The sequence below is a fragment of the Hylobates moloch genome, unplaced genomic scaffold, assembly GCF_009828535.3.
Source record: "Hylobates moloch isolate HMO894 unplaced genomic scaffold, HMol_V3 SCAFFOLD_13, whole genome shotgun sequence".
Taxonomy (NCBI): Eukaryota; Metazoa; Chordata; class Mammalia; order Primates; family Hylobatidae; genus Hylobates; species Hylobates moloch.
The window spans coordinates 103015866-103032366 of NW_026652288.1; the positions used below are offsets into that span (position 1 = coordinate 103015866).

Consider the following 16501-nt stretch of genomic DNA (forward strand, 5'->3'; position numbering starts at 1 on the left):
CAACTGGACATGCACATACAACAAAGTGAATCTGGACACACACTCAACTGGACATGCACATACAACAAAGTGAATCTGGACACACACTCAACTGGACATGCACATACGACAAAGTGAATCTCGATACACACTTTACACCATCCACAAGAAGTAACACAGTGGACCACAGACCTAAACATAAGATGTAAAACTGGGAAACTCCTAGAATAACATAGGAGAAAATGGAGATGACTGGGTTTCACAATGACTTTTAGATACAAGACCAAAGCCACCATCCATGAAAGAAAGGATTGATAAGGTAGGCTTCATTAAAATTGAGCATTTCCGCTCCATGAAAGACACTGTCATGAGAATGAGAAGGGAAGCTACACATTGGGAAAAAAAACATTTGCAAAAGACGTATCTGTTAAGGAATTGGTGTTCAAAATTCACAAAGAACTCTTAAAACTCAACAATAAGAAAAAGAAACCTGGCCGGCACGGTGGCTCACACCTGTAATCCCAGCCAGCACTTTGCAGGCTGAGGTGGGCGGATCACCTGAGGTCAGGGGTTCGAGACCAGCTTGGCCAACATGGTGAAACCCCATCGCTACGAAAAATACAAGATTAGCCACATGTGGTGGCAGCTGCCTGAAATCCCAGCTACTCAGGAGGCTGAGGCAGGAGAATCACTTGAACCCAGGAGGCAGAGATTGCAGTGAGCCGAGATTGTGCCATTGCACTCCAGCCTGGGCGACAAGAGTGAAACTCCGTCTCAAAAAAAAAAAAAAAAGAAAGAAAAAAAGAAACCTGATTAAAAAATAGACAAAGACCTTAACAGACACCTCAGCAAAGAAGATACACAGATGACAAAGCATATGAAAAGATGCTCCACATCATATCATCAGATGTCATCAGGGAAATGCAAATAAAATCAACATTGGGATACCATTACATGTCTGTTGGAATAGCCAAAACCCAGAACACTGACTGTACCAAATGCTGGCGAGGGTATGGAGCAGCAGAAGCTCTCATACGTTGGTGGTGGGAATACAAACTGGTACAACCACTTTCAAAGACTTCAGCAGTTTCTTAAAAAAGTAAATATACTCTTACTATATAATCCAGCAGTCATGATCTCTGAAATTTCTCCAAAGGAGTTGAAAACTTACGTCCATACAGAAACTTGCATACAGATGTTTATAGCAGCTTTATTCATAATTGCCAAAACCTAGAAACAAACAAATGTCCTGCAGTAAGTGAAAAGACAAACCGTGGTATTAATACATCCGGAAAATGGAATGCTATTCCATGCTAAAAAAAAAAAAAAAAAAAAAAAAAATGAGCTAACAAGCATGAAAAGGCATGGAGGAACTTACATGCATATTATTAAGTAAAAGAAACTAATCTAGGCTGGACGTGGTGGCTCGTGTCTGTAATCCCAGCACTTTGGAGGCCAAGGTGGGTGGGGAGATCACCTGAGGTCAGGAGTTTGAGACCTGCCTGGCCAACATGGGGAAACCCCATCTCTACTAAAAATACAAAAATTAGCCTGGCGTGGTTACACATGCCTGTAATCCCATCTACTTGGGAGGCTGAGGCAGGAGAATCACTTGAACCCGGGGGGGTGGGGAGGCGGAGGTTGCGGTGAACCGATATGGTGCCACTGTACTCCAGCCTGGGTGACAGAACAAGATTCCGTCTCAAAAAAAAAAAAAAAAAAGAAAGAAAAGAAAAGAAAGAAAAGAAGCTAACCTTAAGCTACATACTTTATGATTCCAACTATATGACGTCTGGAAAAGGCAAAACTATGGAGACAGCAAAAAGACCAGTGGTTGCCAGGAGTTAGTGGGGAGGGGGGTATGAACAGGTGGAGCACAGAGGATTTTTAAGACAGTGAAACTACTCTGTATGATACTGTAATAGTGACACATGTTATCATACATTCGTCCAAAGCCACAAAATGGACAACACCAAAAGTGAACCCTAATGTAAACTATGGACTCTGGGTGATAAAGATGTGCCAATATAGGGTTATCAATTGTAACAAATGTATTTAATACCACTCTGGTGGGAGACAGTGATCGTGGGGGAAGCTATACATGTGTTGAGGCAGGAAGTATACAGGAAATTGCTGTACCTTCTGTTCAATTTTGCAGTGAACCTAAAACTGCTGTAAAAATTAGAGGTTTTTTTTGTTTGTTTGTTTTTAAAGCTTGAATCTGGGCAGCCCTCTAAATATAACCACCATTTTACAAAAAATCTAGAGGACAGAGGAATTGTAACCATATAAACAAAACATACAGGCGCGTTCAGCAAAATCTACGCTGTGGTTAACTCTATAGGACAAGTGACCCAGTTTCTTCAAAACAATATTAACAAACAAGCAAACAAAAATGCAAGAAAAAACATTGACAGAGAAACCTATAGAGAGGTCTTAAGGGACTTATCCACCAATTACCATATGGGAACCTCTTTTGGGTCTCAATTCAAATAAAGAAAACCAATTTTTCTTAATGTGTAAGAAAATCTTGGAAATATGAACAGTGACTGAATAGTCAATGATATTATGGAATTATTGAATTACTGTTAAAATATTTTAAGTGGCCTAATGATCTTATGGTTAATGTTTTCTGGAGACTGTCTGTCTTATTGAAATAAAGAATAAAGGCTAGGCATGGTGGTTCACACCTGTAATCCCAGCACTTTGGGAAGCCAAGGTAGGAGAATTGCTTGAGGCCAGGAGTTCAAGACCAGCCTGGGCAACACAGCAAGACTTCATCTCTACAAAAAATTAAAAAGTTATCTGGGCATCATGGCACATTCCTACAGTCCCAGCTGCTTGGGAGGCTGAGGTGGGAGGATCACTTGAGCCCAGGAGTTTGAGGCTGTGGTGAGCTATGATGGTGCCACTGCATTCCAGCCAGGCACAGAGTGAGGCCAGCTCAAAAGATAAGTAAATAAATAGAAAATAAAGTATATGTACCTATGATGTCTGGGATTTGATCTAGAATAATTCAGGGTGTGAAGGGGATGGTGATGGTCATGAGTTGGTAATTAATAAAGCTAGGTGATGGGAATTCCTGGAAATGTATTCTAATATTCTTTTTACTCTCATACAGTTGAAATATTCTACAATGGAAGGACAAAAAAAGAAAAAAGAAGAGAAAAGAAAACCCAGTCAAGTCTGTGGGTTTGAGAGATGGGTCCCTGAGGAGGGATTCTGTCCAGGTGGGACTGTTGCCGTGGGAAGGTTTGGGGAAAGTTATTTAGCTCTCTTTGCCTCTATTGTCTCATTTGTCAAATGGGGATTGGATAACAGTGCATTCCTCACAGGGCTGCTGTGAATACTGAATGACTAAATATACGTAAATCAGATATAATAGGGCCTTGCACATCATGGTAAGTGTCGTATAACATTTGCTATTAAAGCATATTAAGCACCCTGAAGTACCTTGTTACATCAACCAAAACTAAATCTCTACAGAACCCCACAGCTCACAGACATCACCTCCGTTGAGCCTCATGATAGCCCTTGGAGATAAACCTTCTTCTTACTCTCATTAGGCAGATAGGGAAACTGAGACACAGTCCATGGAGATGCAGCTAGTTAGTGGCCAAACCTGCACCAGGGTTAGGTCTCCTGACTCCATCCCAAGCCCTTTGGAAGCACCAACACTGCCCTTCAGGGGATGAGTCAGAAGCTGAAATTAGATCTTTAGCTTTGTGTGATCAAAAACTTCATTTTGTGTCTTTGCCTGTTGTGACCAGCACCACCTCCCTGGGTAGGGGATGGTAACCAGACTCAAATGGAGCTAATGGGTGTCTCTTAGTCCCAGTCTCGGCAAAAGGATGGCACAGGGCCTAGGCAACCCTTCGCCCCAGAGTTTGGCCCCAGTCAGGCCTCCCTCCTGTGGCCAAGGAGTTTGTCGCAGCTAAACACTGGGTGGGCCTGAGCGTGGGACTGCTGGTGGGGGCTAAGGAAGTAAGACAGACAGGAGCCACTCCAAGGCTGTAGCTCAGGATGGAGGGCTCCTCCAGTCTCCAGGGAGCCAAAATGCAAGTCCAGGATTTCAAAACTAGCCTCCCACAAAGGGAGAAGTCCTTGGGCTGCAATAGCATTGTTCTTGTTTGCAATTTCCTTTCCAGGAATAGGCTTAGGGGGCTCTGGGATAGTCGAATGTAAAATAATAACAATGATGAAACCTACGATTTGTTGAATGCTACCCGTTGCATGAAGCACAATGGACATTTTTCTCACTCAGACATTCCTTATTCACAATATACTGTGAAGTAGGCATTTGTTTTTATTCAAACAACACAGAAGTTTAGAAAATAAGTCATGAAAGTCTCCCTCCACCATCACCACCACCAGACCTGCCCTCCAGAGGTAGCCATTGTTTACAATCCTTGTGTATTCTTCCTGATATTTGTCTAATTTAATCAACGTTATGTATACACACCCACTCGTGTGTGTGCATATGTATACGCATACACACAGTTTGTTTGTTTTTATAAAAGTAGGATTATACCTGATTCAGCAACTTGCTTTTTCCATGTATGCCTCTTTTCCCAATCCTATGCATATAAATATATGAGACTATAAGGAAATTTGAAATGAGCAAAGACGATTACAGGGTTTCTCCAAGAGAAAACTATTTATTGTTGAGAGCAGACCCTCTGGATTATCTGATTCCAGCCTTTGGGCTAATTTACTGCTCTGTAAGTTTTAGGGAACAGAGGACACACAGTGACCCTGAATTGTGGACCCGCAAATGAGCTCCATCCCCTTCCTACATGCGGCAAAAGCCAGATCATTGTGACCACTTGAAAATCAACATTCCATAACCATAAACACATCTGTTCTTTGGATTCTTCTTTGAATCAGTTGTAACATCGCTGGTTCACTCATTCACAATAATAACGTGCTCATTTTTATCTATTTTAGAATCATGATTTTTAACTTGTTTTAAAACCATTTTTTAACAACACGCATTATTTTCTCTTTGTATAGATGGTGAAATCCAGACTTTGAAAGATTGAGCAAATTGCCCACAGCAACCCTGTTGGTAAATAGCAGAGCTTGGATTCAAGCGCGGGTCTGCAATCCTGCTTGTGCAATTTCAAAGGAACGGATACTGGGTATCTTCCAGGTACTAGACCAAACATTTAGGGTATGTTAATTTGTTTAACCCTCCCCTCAACCTATGAAGTGAGTGTTAGCCCCACCCTTATAGAAAAGGCAACTGTGCCCAGAGCAGTGGACTGGGCTCCAGGATGCAACAAAATCCGGGTGCACAGCAGCCTGCATGGCGCCAAAGCTGAAGCCCTGAGCTGCTCTGCGGTGCTACCCTTTGTCCCTCCAGACTCTCTTTTCCTTTATCTGTTTGTCAGTAAACCGAAGCCACCACAGTTTGTCATTTGGATGATTATTGGTAAGATAACCTTGCCCAGAAACTTTGGTTTCTGGTTTTGAAAGGAGCGAGAGGCAGTGGATGCATTTCCCAGGGGTGCCATAACAAACTACCACGAACTGGGTGGCTTAAACAACAGACACGTGTGCTCTCACAGTGTTGGAGGTTAGAAGACCAAAGCCAAGGCGTTGGCAGGGCCGTGCTCCCTCGGAAAGCTCTGGGAGAGAATCTTTCCTTGCCTCTTCTAGTTTCTGGGGTTTGCTGGCAATCTCTGGCATTCCTTGGTTTACAGACACACTACTCCAGCCCTCCCTCTTCCCGTGGCATATCTGCTGTGTGTCCCTGGGTGTCCTCATGTCATCCTCTTTCTGTGTCTGCTTGTCTCTGTGTTTATATTTCCCTTGTTCTAAGGACTCCAGTCATATTGAAGCAGGGCCCACCTAAGGGCCTAATTTTAACTTGGTTAAATCTGCAAAGACCCTATATCCAAATCAGGTCACATGCCAAGGTCCCAGGGGTTAGGACTTCAATGAATCCTTTTGGGGGTTGAGAGAGTAACACAGTTCAACCCATATCAGGCAGCATATTGAAGTTTAGCCTCTACCAAGGTGAGCTCTAAGCATGCCAGTCTCACAAGCAGCTCTGTGGAGAAGGGACGCTGTAGCCTCACAGATTTGGAAAAATCCTTCATGTTAGACGCCCTGGTGGTAATTCACAGGTATCATGAGCATGGTGACACGCTGGAAAGGACTGCAGCGAAGAAACCTGTTGACTCGAAGTTGGCATTTCCCAAACTTATTTGAGCATGGGAGCTGCGGGGGTGTTGTTGTGGTGGTGGTTTTAACAGTGTTCTGTGGAACACACTTGGGGACACTCACATAACCAGAGCATGACTTTGAAGCCAGGAAGGCGTAGACTGGCATCGCGACTCTGCTATTAACCGAATATGTGACCTTGGGCCATGAATTTCCCTCTCTGAGTCTCGATTTCCTCATTTCTACAATAGGAATGAACATTTCTAATCAATTACTGAGGGATAAGTTCACTGCTAAAACAAACAAACCCCAAAAAGCACAATGGCTGGGAAACAATAGGGTATAAGTTCATTTTCTTGCTCAGGACGGGGCAGGGAACATGCTGTCTGGGCAGCGTTTCTCACACAGTCATTCGAAACCCCAAGGCGACAGATGCTCTGCCGTTTTCAGTTTGTAGCTTCCAAGGTCACGATGGGGTTGCCCCTGTTCCATCCAGGCGGAAGGGTTGGAGCTTGGAGACTGCACCCTGGCAGGTTTCTAGGGTGAGGCTCTGGAGTGGAGCAACCCACTCCACTGCTCACATTCCACTGGGCAGAACCCCATCCTAGGGCTGGACTTCACTGTAAGGGGGTGGGAAAATTAGCAGCTATTTCCTAGCAGGAACTCAACCCTAAAGGAAGGAGAAGTACACCCTTGCAGTGGACACCTAGCCTTCTTCTAGTTTCTTATAGTTTATTCTACCTTGTGGGTGTGTTCTGAGGGTTAAATGAGGCTTTTGACATAGGCAGCGTCCTTAGTATCACACACAACTAAATACGTGGCCAACAGTTTGAAAATGGAAAAAGATATGAATGGGAAATGCCTTGAAGGATGAAACAGGAGACAGGCTCTGGTGCACAATTCAAGTGTGGGCCCCCCCCCACCTTTCTTACCCAGGCATCCTGGTGGCCCCGGTCTGGTGTGTGGTAGGGAAAGGGGAGTGAAATCCTCAGGGTGTCATTCAACCTCAGCAGCTTCTTCCCCTGCTTCCTTTCCAGCCAGATGGAGAAGCTGCAGCTCCAGAGTCTTGACAGCCTCACAGCTTTCAAGGCAGTGGCCCCGCGGGGTGCAAGCCCCACCTTCCTGCAGTTGCAGAGCCAGCTAAGAGGTGGGCAGCACGCCAGGCCCCGTCAGCAGCCCCTGGAGCCCACACCAAGTGCAGATGCTCAGGAGGCTCGGGGGAAGGAACGGGGTTTTCACCAGAACACCACAGGCAGGGCCTCCCAGCAAAGGCCTCCAGATGCTGTGAAAACCTACGGCTTGTCCTCCTCCCGGCTTCCCAGGTTACCCAGCCACAACACACCGGTGAGAACCATCTCAAGACCTCCCCACTTTTGGGCTCCCTTCCGCTGACTCATCGGTCGGCAAGGCACCAAAAGGGGTCAGTAGAGCAAGGCCCCTGCCTTCAAAGAATGCATGCATTTTTTAACTTCATATTAATTATTGAAAAAACTGTACCTCAAATCACACCCCCAACCTCTCAGCATGAACAAGCTCCAACAGACTTCTCCCAGCAGCCCCTCCCGCCTTTCTCTGCATGTAGGTCGGCTTTTCAGAGCTGCCATCAATGTGGACATAAAGCCCTGCTTTCCACACTCCTCACTCCGCTTTGTATACACTTTCCCATGCATCTGGGTCAGCCTGGAGCTGAGTATTTCACAGGGCAGCAAAATATACAGAAGGCATATTTTGTTTTAGAATCTTAATACCCAGAACATCTGGGTAATACTCAGACAACTGGAGAGATTCTTGCTGACGCTGCAAGTCTCCAAATACGGTCCCTCACAGAGAGAAAATGCTGTATTTTGCATCTGTACCTAGGCACATGGGTTTTCTCAAGCCTAGTGGACTTCGGAGTGTGACAGTTAGCGATTTCTCCCCAGGAAGTGGCATGACCTGTAGGAGTTACTGTTGGCTGCAGCTGCTGGTGCAGTCCAAATTATTTATTGGTTTTGATTCGTGCACCGTTCCCTGCGTAAATTAAAATGTGACATTATTACACCCTCCGACAGCCCATCGGTGACCTTTAGCACTCTCCCCGCCTCTGTAGCCATTATTCAGCATAATTTGACTGGTTTCAGGCAAGTTGGGAGGGTGGGAAGGGATGGGTGGGGGCAGGGGAAGGCAGAGTCCAAATTAGAAACAGATTTAAAGAGCATTTGCAGGGAATTAGGCAGCGGGCCAGGCGCGCTTGCTGGCAGCATGTGTAACCCCTCTTTAGGGACTGTCAGCTCCTCCCAGGTTTCCACAGCGGATGTCTCCAGGCCGGAGCACAGCTGGGTTTCAGTTGTCAAACCCACAGCCAAGACATCTGAGAAGCGGGTGGAGCATCCATGTGCACACATGTGTCTGCACCCGGCCACATGCACACACACTCGACCCTGAGGACACTCCCAGCACAGCTCCACACATCCACACCTAAGACAGCACACTCAGGACAGAGACGGATACAGGTGCACACAGAGAGAATCAGGACAGACACACTCACACAGGTGCACAGGCAGACTCCACTTGTGCCCTGCTGACACTTTCTAAGAGGGATTCCAGAGCAGATTTCCTAATCCATCCTCCCTCCCTCCACCTCAAGTCGGGCTGTGTGACTTGAGTTAGCCCCTCAACCTCTCTGAACCTCTGTGTCCTTAACTGTAAGAGTGAATAATGGCAGCTGCGATGGTCAAAATGGGATAATGAAGAAACATGGTGTACACTCTGCAGCTTTGTTCGGACGTGGGACAGGGTGAGCAGGATGGTGGCCGCGATCGTGAGGAAAACTGGTGGTGACGGTGAGGAAGACAGCAAACCTTTGGCTCATGGCCTTTCTGGAGGGGACATAAAGCACTTTGCAGTCATGCTGCTTACTTTGATGAAAAGAATGAGAGGCACCCACATGGGCAGGGCAGGGCAGAGTAGGAGCAAGGCACCCTCTCCCCAGGGCCCCTGCGGTGGGGTGGGGGACAGCAGTCAGCACCAGCCTGCACAGCTCTGGGCACCTTGCTGCTCAGGAAGCCTGACCCTGAGGCCAGGTCAGCGGGCCGCCCAGGAGGCCTTGGGCTGGACTGACGTGGCACTGAGGCTGCAACTACTCTCCTAGCTCTGCCCCGCCACTGCCCCTTGTTGCCCTGCTTTCCTGCCACAGTCCCTCAAGGGAGCTCGGGCTTCACCCTACTCTGGGCGCTCCTCCTCCCTCTCCTCCAAGGCTTCCCTCCAGCCATCCGAATTCCCAGAGCCCCACCCCCCCTAAGTCCCTCCAGCCTTCAGATGGATCCAAAAGAACCCTTTCCTGGGAACCTACCGTGCACAAATGAGCCCTTGTTCTGGGTGCTGTGGGGAGGGGGAGGGGGGACCGGTGGTCGGAGACCAGTTGGATGTCTCCCCTGCCCTGGGGACATTCACAAGCCAGTGAAGGGATGAGCACGAAACCCCATGGGGACCCGGTCAGAAGATGCCAGGAGAGGGCACAAGCACCGGGTAGACTTTGGGAGGTGCAAGGCCAAGAAAGCGTGTCCTACTGTGCAGATCAAAGTGCTCTGCACCAAGTGACCTGTCATGGAGAGGAACGGAGTGGGTGGCACCAGCACCCGAAACACAGTGCCGCATGGAGCTGGCCCACGGACAGCTGCGCACCTCAGAGTGAGCAGTGCCAGAAGCCAGGTGGATTGGGGGTGGAGGGCTGGGGGAGAGACGTGAGGCAGGAAGCAGTTAGGCACCGAAGCAGGAGTTTCTGGACCTTTGGTCAACAAATATTCAAGGAGGACCTACTTGCGCTAAGTGCTGGAAACGCAGTGATGCGTAAAACACAGAGCCCGCTTCGTGGAACTTAGCTTCAAGAGAGAACACCTGACATGCAAACAGGCAATGCCAGTGTCGTGGGATGTGTGCTCCCCGGGAAATGGGCTAGGCATGTGGCACTTGGGGCACAGAGGGACCATCTAATTCAGACAGGAAAAGAGGAGGCTTCTGGAAGATGTGGACAGGAACCCAGGCTGTACAGGGAGCTCAGGAGAGCTGCCAGGTAAAGGGTAAGTGGAGGGGAAGGAGAGAGATGAAGGCTTGAGAAGTAAACAAGGCTGAGATCATCCCGGCAGGTCTCCGCTGGCTCACTCACTCTCACTCACATCTTCCATTCCGCAAATGGTGTGAGCAACCATTTCACAGGTCCCGTGCTGGGCGCAGAGACTGCGACAGTGAGCAAAGCACACACGGGTGGGTTGGACAAAGGTTGTAACTGGGAATGGAGAGAAACCGGTAGATTTGAGAGATCACAAATCAACTATTTGGACGACGGTGGTGACAGAGAGGAAATGATTTCAGATGATTCTCAGGTTTCTAGCTGGGTGCCTGGTTGGGAAATGTGCCCCTTCCTGAGGGGGAAACACAAAAATGGCAGCAGGTTGAGGGACCTGGGGGACGCACCGACAGTGATGAGTCTGCATTGGTCTTGACTGTTTGCAGGGCTGGGACAGGGCCTAGGTGGAAGCTGATGGCCATCCAGATGATAGCAGATCCCCAGATGAAGATACAGGGAGCAGTGGCAAGAAGGTGGCAAGAGATTGGCTGCCCGAACCCCAGTTAAGAGGAGTAGGGTTTAGGACAGAATTCCAGCCCGAGCTGGGGAACTAGAGTGCTGAAGGCAAAAAGCCAGCTCATTCCAGGTGCTTCAGGTACCAGGATTGTGACAGCAAAACAAGTGCCAGCCCCTTCTTGCTGGTGGACTGGTCAGGCCCAGCTGCAGGAACCCTCTGACTTAAGCTTACACTCTTTGAAACCCCAGGCATTTGACCTACAACTGGATTCCCTAAAATACTGCCATGTTGATGAAGTCCAGGCTGACTGCTTAAAATAAATACTCACATTCAGGCTGAAATTGAAGCCCGGGAACAAATGAGAATAGATAATCAATCGGAGATGGAAAGAAAGCATTTTCTATGCTAACGTGGACCCCCTTGGGAGGGGCCTCATTTGAACAGGGAAGTTTCAGAAGTGTATACCAAAGAAAGGCTATTTAATCAGCAAATAGGACAACGTGGAAGGCAAACCTAGAGTGACTGGGTCATGATTTTTCCTGCTAAAAAGCAGGTGGATGCTCATAACATGGGCGAGATCTCACACAACAGGACAGAAAGGCTATGGGTGGCCAGCTGCAGGAGTGCCCTTCTCAGAAGCACAGTCTCCTCCCCTGCACATCACGGTGCGTGTCCTGCACTGGCACCTCAGAGCTGCCCGCCCTGCAATTCACTGTGGCACAGGGCACAGCGCCAGGGCTCCTCCTTCAATCCCAGGGCCATCCTTATCCAGCAAGGCCAGTCTTCTAAGGCTGGCGACGAGGTAACTGAGAGGGAAGTGACTTGCCCCAGATCTCCAGTTTAATGGTGGCAAAGCTGAGATAAGAACCCTGGTCTCTGAGTCCAGCTCTGACGCTGCTCCCCATTTGTGCTGTGAAGAGGAAGAAGAGGAACTGCGAGCAAACTCAAGCTCATGCGTCTATGTTTCTCTCCAAACAGAAAATTCTTTATTCCTTGTCATCAATCTCTATCACTCTCCAAGGAATAGATCTATCTCGAGTCATAATTAGGATGTATTTTGTGTATGCAGAAAGAATATTAGAGAAATGACAATAGACAGAGGCGTGGATTCGGTGGCATAAATACGTTGCATTTGTGGTTAACCACAAGTGAAATTTTGGCCTAGTTCAATTTATTTTAAGATAAAAACTACTTTTGTAAGCCAGACGAGGTGGCTCACACCTGTAATCCCAACACTTTGGGAGGCCAAGGCAGGCAAATCATTTGAGGTCAAGAGTCCAAGACCAGCCTGACTGACATGGTGAAACCTGCTCTCTACTAAAAATACAAAAAAAATTAGCCGGGCGTGGTCGTGCATGCCTGTAGTCACAGTTACTTGGGAGGCTGAGGCAAGAGAATCGCTTGAACCTGGGAGGCGGAGGTTACAGTGAGCCAAGATCACACCATTGCAGTCCAGCCTGGGCAACAGAGCAAGATTCTATCTCAAAAAAAAAAAATAAAAATATATATATATATATATAATTTTTGTAATACATACCCTATTAAAAGTATCACTGATTGATTTTTAAAAATAAAAAGATTCTTTAAGTATCACATAATTGGATTCACAAATAGATTTGCATTAAAATATTCAACTGAATATTTTCCATTTCAAAAACAATAAAGTAAATGGAAAAAGTATCTTAAAAAGAATCACAAAAGTATCTCTTTATCTCTTTTCAGAGGCTGGGTCTGGGACAGCTCCACTGGAACCTGAGGTGACCTGAGGGTGTCCCAGTGATATAACATATGAGGAAAGCAGAAACAGCTAAGAAAGAGACTCTGAATGTGGCAGATTCTAGAACTGAAGTGAGCAGCCAGGACTTGCCTGACATGCCCACTGGGAGTACGGTGCCAGCAGCCTGAGAATAGAGCCCAGCCGCCACGCCACCGGGATGGGAGTGGGCCCGGCGGACTTCCTGCCTTTTGGTCAGACAGACTGCCTTCCTGAATTACTAGGTCCAGGAAGTGTGGTGACGGGGTGGGGGCGGGTGGAGAGGTTGCACGTGTCACTTACCACCCCCATACGGCCCTCTTCCTGTCGCCTCCCTTCCTCACTTACAGACCAGTTACTTAATCTGCCACATGACGAGATGGTATCTGGGATCTCTAACGGCTCTGAAATCCCACAATTCTGTAACTGGTCTTAGATACAAGGCCAGTAGGAGATAGGCAAACCCTGGCCCGGCCCCGCAGTTTGCTCCACGCGATACACAGTTCACAGCGAGTGCTAGCAGGAGGGGAAGAAACAGTGGCTGCTCTTGTTGAGCACTGAGCCCACAATGAGCAAGGTGATGTGTGTTTCTAGGGATCGTCACATTACATGCCCATGTGGGTGTTCCTAGCGCCAGTCAGAAGATAGAGCTTAAACAGGTGGAGTAAGTTGCCCAAGGGCCAGCCCCAGTTTCCCTGAATCTCGTCATGCTGGACGCTGGACTATTTCTGGAGGTTTAAGGCTGAGAAAATCTCAGTCCGTATCCCTCACACTCCTCCTTACACTGGTGTCCCTGGGAGAAATCTCGACATTACATCCCAAGCTCGCCTCTCCCCAGAAGCAGGGTGATTTGTCTGACTCATGAGTCTGGGAGAAAACCCACACCTGTGGGGCTCAATCCCTCTGACTCTTGGAGCAGAAGGCGGCCTTCTGTGCTGGGCCCCGTCCTGGGGGAGGTCGGCAGCTGGCCATCTGCGCCAGGCCCTAGCAGATAATAAAGCCTATCTGTCCCAGGCGTGATGTATTAGCAAGCCTGCCTGGCCATATCTGAAGCTGCGTTTTCCTCCAATTTGCCGAGAAAGGGGACACTTTCTCTCAGTTGGTTCTGGACTCTGAAAGAAGGGTGGTGTTATTCATCGGGCTTCCTAGAGCCCCACCATATGGACACCTGGTGCAGCCCCAAAGGGAGGGATGTCAGTAGGTTTAGGGAGGGAGACATCTCAGAGCCAGAAGAGACCTTCCAGCAGCCCAGCAGAAATATAATGAAGCCACACAGGTGACTGTAAATTCCCTAGCAACAATAGTAACAAATGGAAAGAAGCAGGGAAAATTAATTATAATAATACATTTCACTTAGTTCAACAAAGCAGATGATCATTTCAATACGTGCTCAGACTGCAGGTGTGGCTAATGGCTTCTATTATGGACAGTACAGCCTTAGGTCCTCCTATGCCTGAGGGGGTCTGCTCCCTTTGACAATGTCCCAGTGCAAAAACTTCCAGGTGTGAACAGGTCTCAACTTTCTGAATCACTGCATTTACGTGGTGGGCATTTCTGGTTGTTAGAAATACCTCATCCTCCATTGGCTCCCATCCCCCACTCAACTTGCTTCCATCTCTCTGACAGACAGCCAGAATGGAACACATTCCTCTAGAAAGGTCCTCAGTCCTCTTTGACATGCCTATCTCCTGTGTTTCACAGGCTGCTGCCTCCCTGAGTCATTGCCCAACATTAGTATTCTTCGGTGGGACAAAGCTTTGGTGTTTTTCTCACTTGAGAATATTATATTTATAACTGTTGCAGACATCTGTTGTTTTTTGACTACCCAGCATCCAGTCTTCCTAATTTAGAAGAACCCCAAAATAGGTGAGAAGTATGACCCCGCTTCCGACCCCGCCTACTGTCACAGAGGTGGGAGAGGAGCAGATCTTCACTTTCCACACCTCAAGGTGCTCAGCCAATCACCCGTTCATGCCTGAGACTGTGAATCCAATAGGAAAGTACAAGGACATGGAGATGGTCAGAGCTGATGTATGATGGTGGCAGCAGAGCTGAGAATCCAGCGGAGAGGCAGCAAGCATCCCAGGGATCCCATGATTAAGAACCAGCTTCTGTGGTTTAGAAGCAAGGCACCAACTGGTATGAGAAGCACAGACAGATGGTGCCCTGGGAACACTGGCTGTCACGTGCTGGAGGAGGTTCCTCAGCAAGTCACCTTCCCTCTATGGACCTCTGTTGGAAAGAAGGCATAAAGATCATTCCAGCTGTGATTCCTGAGCTTTTAATATATTCTTTCTGATGACTAAGAAATATATCTGTCGAGCGTGGCAGCTCACGCCTGTAATCCCAGCACTTTGGGAGGCTGAGAAGGGCGGATCCTGAGGTCAGGAGTTCAAGACCAGCCTGACCAACATGGTGAAACCCCGTCTCTACTAAAAATACAAAAATTAGCCAGGTGTTGTGGTGTGCACCTGTAATTCCAGCTACTCAGGAGGCTGAGGCAGGAGAATCGCTTGAACCCGGGAGGCAGATGTTGCAGTGAGCCAAGCTCCAGCCTGGGTAACAGAGCGAGACTCCGTCTCAAAGAAAAAAAGAGATATATCTGAATGTGACATGGAAAGAGGCGCAGAGTATCAGACAGACATTTTACTACAGATCTTGAAAACAGCTCTCCAAAACTAACTCCAGATCCACCTTGGGGTTCTCAACTCCACATGGTTTTCTAAAATTGAGACCAAGACTAAGATGAAGAGCTATGCCTCGCCCTGATGCTGCCAGGACTACTGTTCCCATGGCTACCTTGGCGCGCAGCCTGAGGCCCTGGGTGTCTGTGGTGGCAGAGTACAGCAGAGGACTTGGAGTCAAAGCAGTCTGGATCCTCATCGCAGCTGGGCCTCCTGATGTTGGCGGGCCCTGGACAAAGGATTTTCATTTGCTGGGTCTCAGTTCTCCACATGGACAACAATGCACTGCATGAGTTTTAAGGTTCTTTTCAGTTCTGACTCTCTGTGACTCTGAATCCAGTAGGAGCTATTATTTCCTTGATTCCTCCTTACTGTTTTCTTCCCTTCTTCTCTGGCTTCTGTATTAAAACTTTATGTGTTTATGAATGGATAATCAAAATGTGGTATATCCATATCATGGAATAGTATACAGCCACGAAAAGGAATGAAGTACTGATGCATGCTACAACATGGAAGAACCTTAAAAACACTAGGCTAAGTGAAAGAAGCCAGTCTCCAAAGACCACATGTGGTATGATTTCATTGATATGAAATGCTCAGAATAGGCAGATTTATAGTGACAGAAAGTACATTAGTGGCTGCCAAGAACTAGGAAGAGATGGGGAGTGACTGTCAATGAGTACAGGATTTCTTTTGGGAGTGATTAAAATGTTCAAAAGTTGATTGCAGTGATGGCTGTACAACTCTGTGAATATATGAAAAACCCTTGAATTATACAATTGAAATTGGTGAATTGTATGGTATATGAATTGTATCTGAATAAAGCTATTTAAAAAGCAGGGAAGAGGTTTAAGAGAAATCCAATATATTTTAAAGCTCTGCTCATGGCATTGGAGGCTAGCCTTGAAAATTAAATCCACTCACAGTCCAACAATTCTATGTTGTTTCAGTTTTTAAATTTTTCCCGGTCAATTAACCATTATTAAATTGATTCATTTGAATGTAACTACATTAAAATCACCCTTTCTCAGAAGATCTAATTAGCAGTCTAATGGGATCAGAAAAAGGAAAAATGGGATCTGCCAAGTTTCTATGCTTGATTCCAGAGAGTTCATTGAGGTAGTTTCTCTTTTCTCTAGACTCTTTTGTTAGATTCTAATGGAAATCCTACCTGAAGCATTATTATAGAACAGTGCAGCTCATACTTTAATGTGCACAGAAATAACGTGGAGATCTTGTTAAAATACAGATTCTAACTTAGGAGGTCTGGGGTGGGGCCTTGGGGTCTTGAACTTCTAACAAGCTCCCCATCGATGCTGATGCTGCTGGCCCATGGACCACACTGCAAGCTGCCA

At 47.1% G+C, this 16501-nt stretch overlaps 2 long non-coding RNA genes across 2 annotated transcripts in view; one reads left to right on the forward strand and one right to left on the reverse strand.

The window, feature by feature from the left end:
- Positions 1-7742, reverse strand: part of LOC116480368 (uncharacterized) — a 47685-nt gene extending 39943 nt beyond the window's left edge. The window contains exon 1 of the long non-coding RNA XR_004251270.1: positions 7645-7742. This is a non-coding gene — a long non-coding RNA (uncharacterized LOC116480368). The remainder of the gene's footprint in view (positions 1-7644) is intronic.
- LOC116480367 (uncharacterized) lies at positions 5241-14959 on the forward strand. Its single transcript, XR_004251268.1, has 4 exons — positions 5241-5413; positions 7185-7491; positions 12432-12557; positions 14372-14959. It is a non-coding gene; the product is annotated as an uncharacterized LOC116480367 (long non-coding RNA).
- The last annotated feature ends 1542 nt before the right edge of the window (positions 14960-16501 follow it).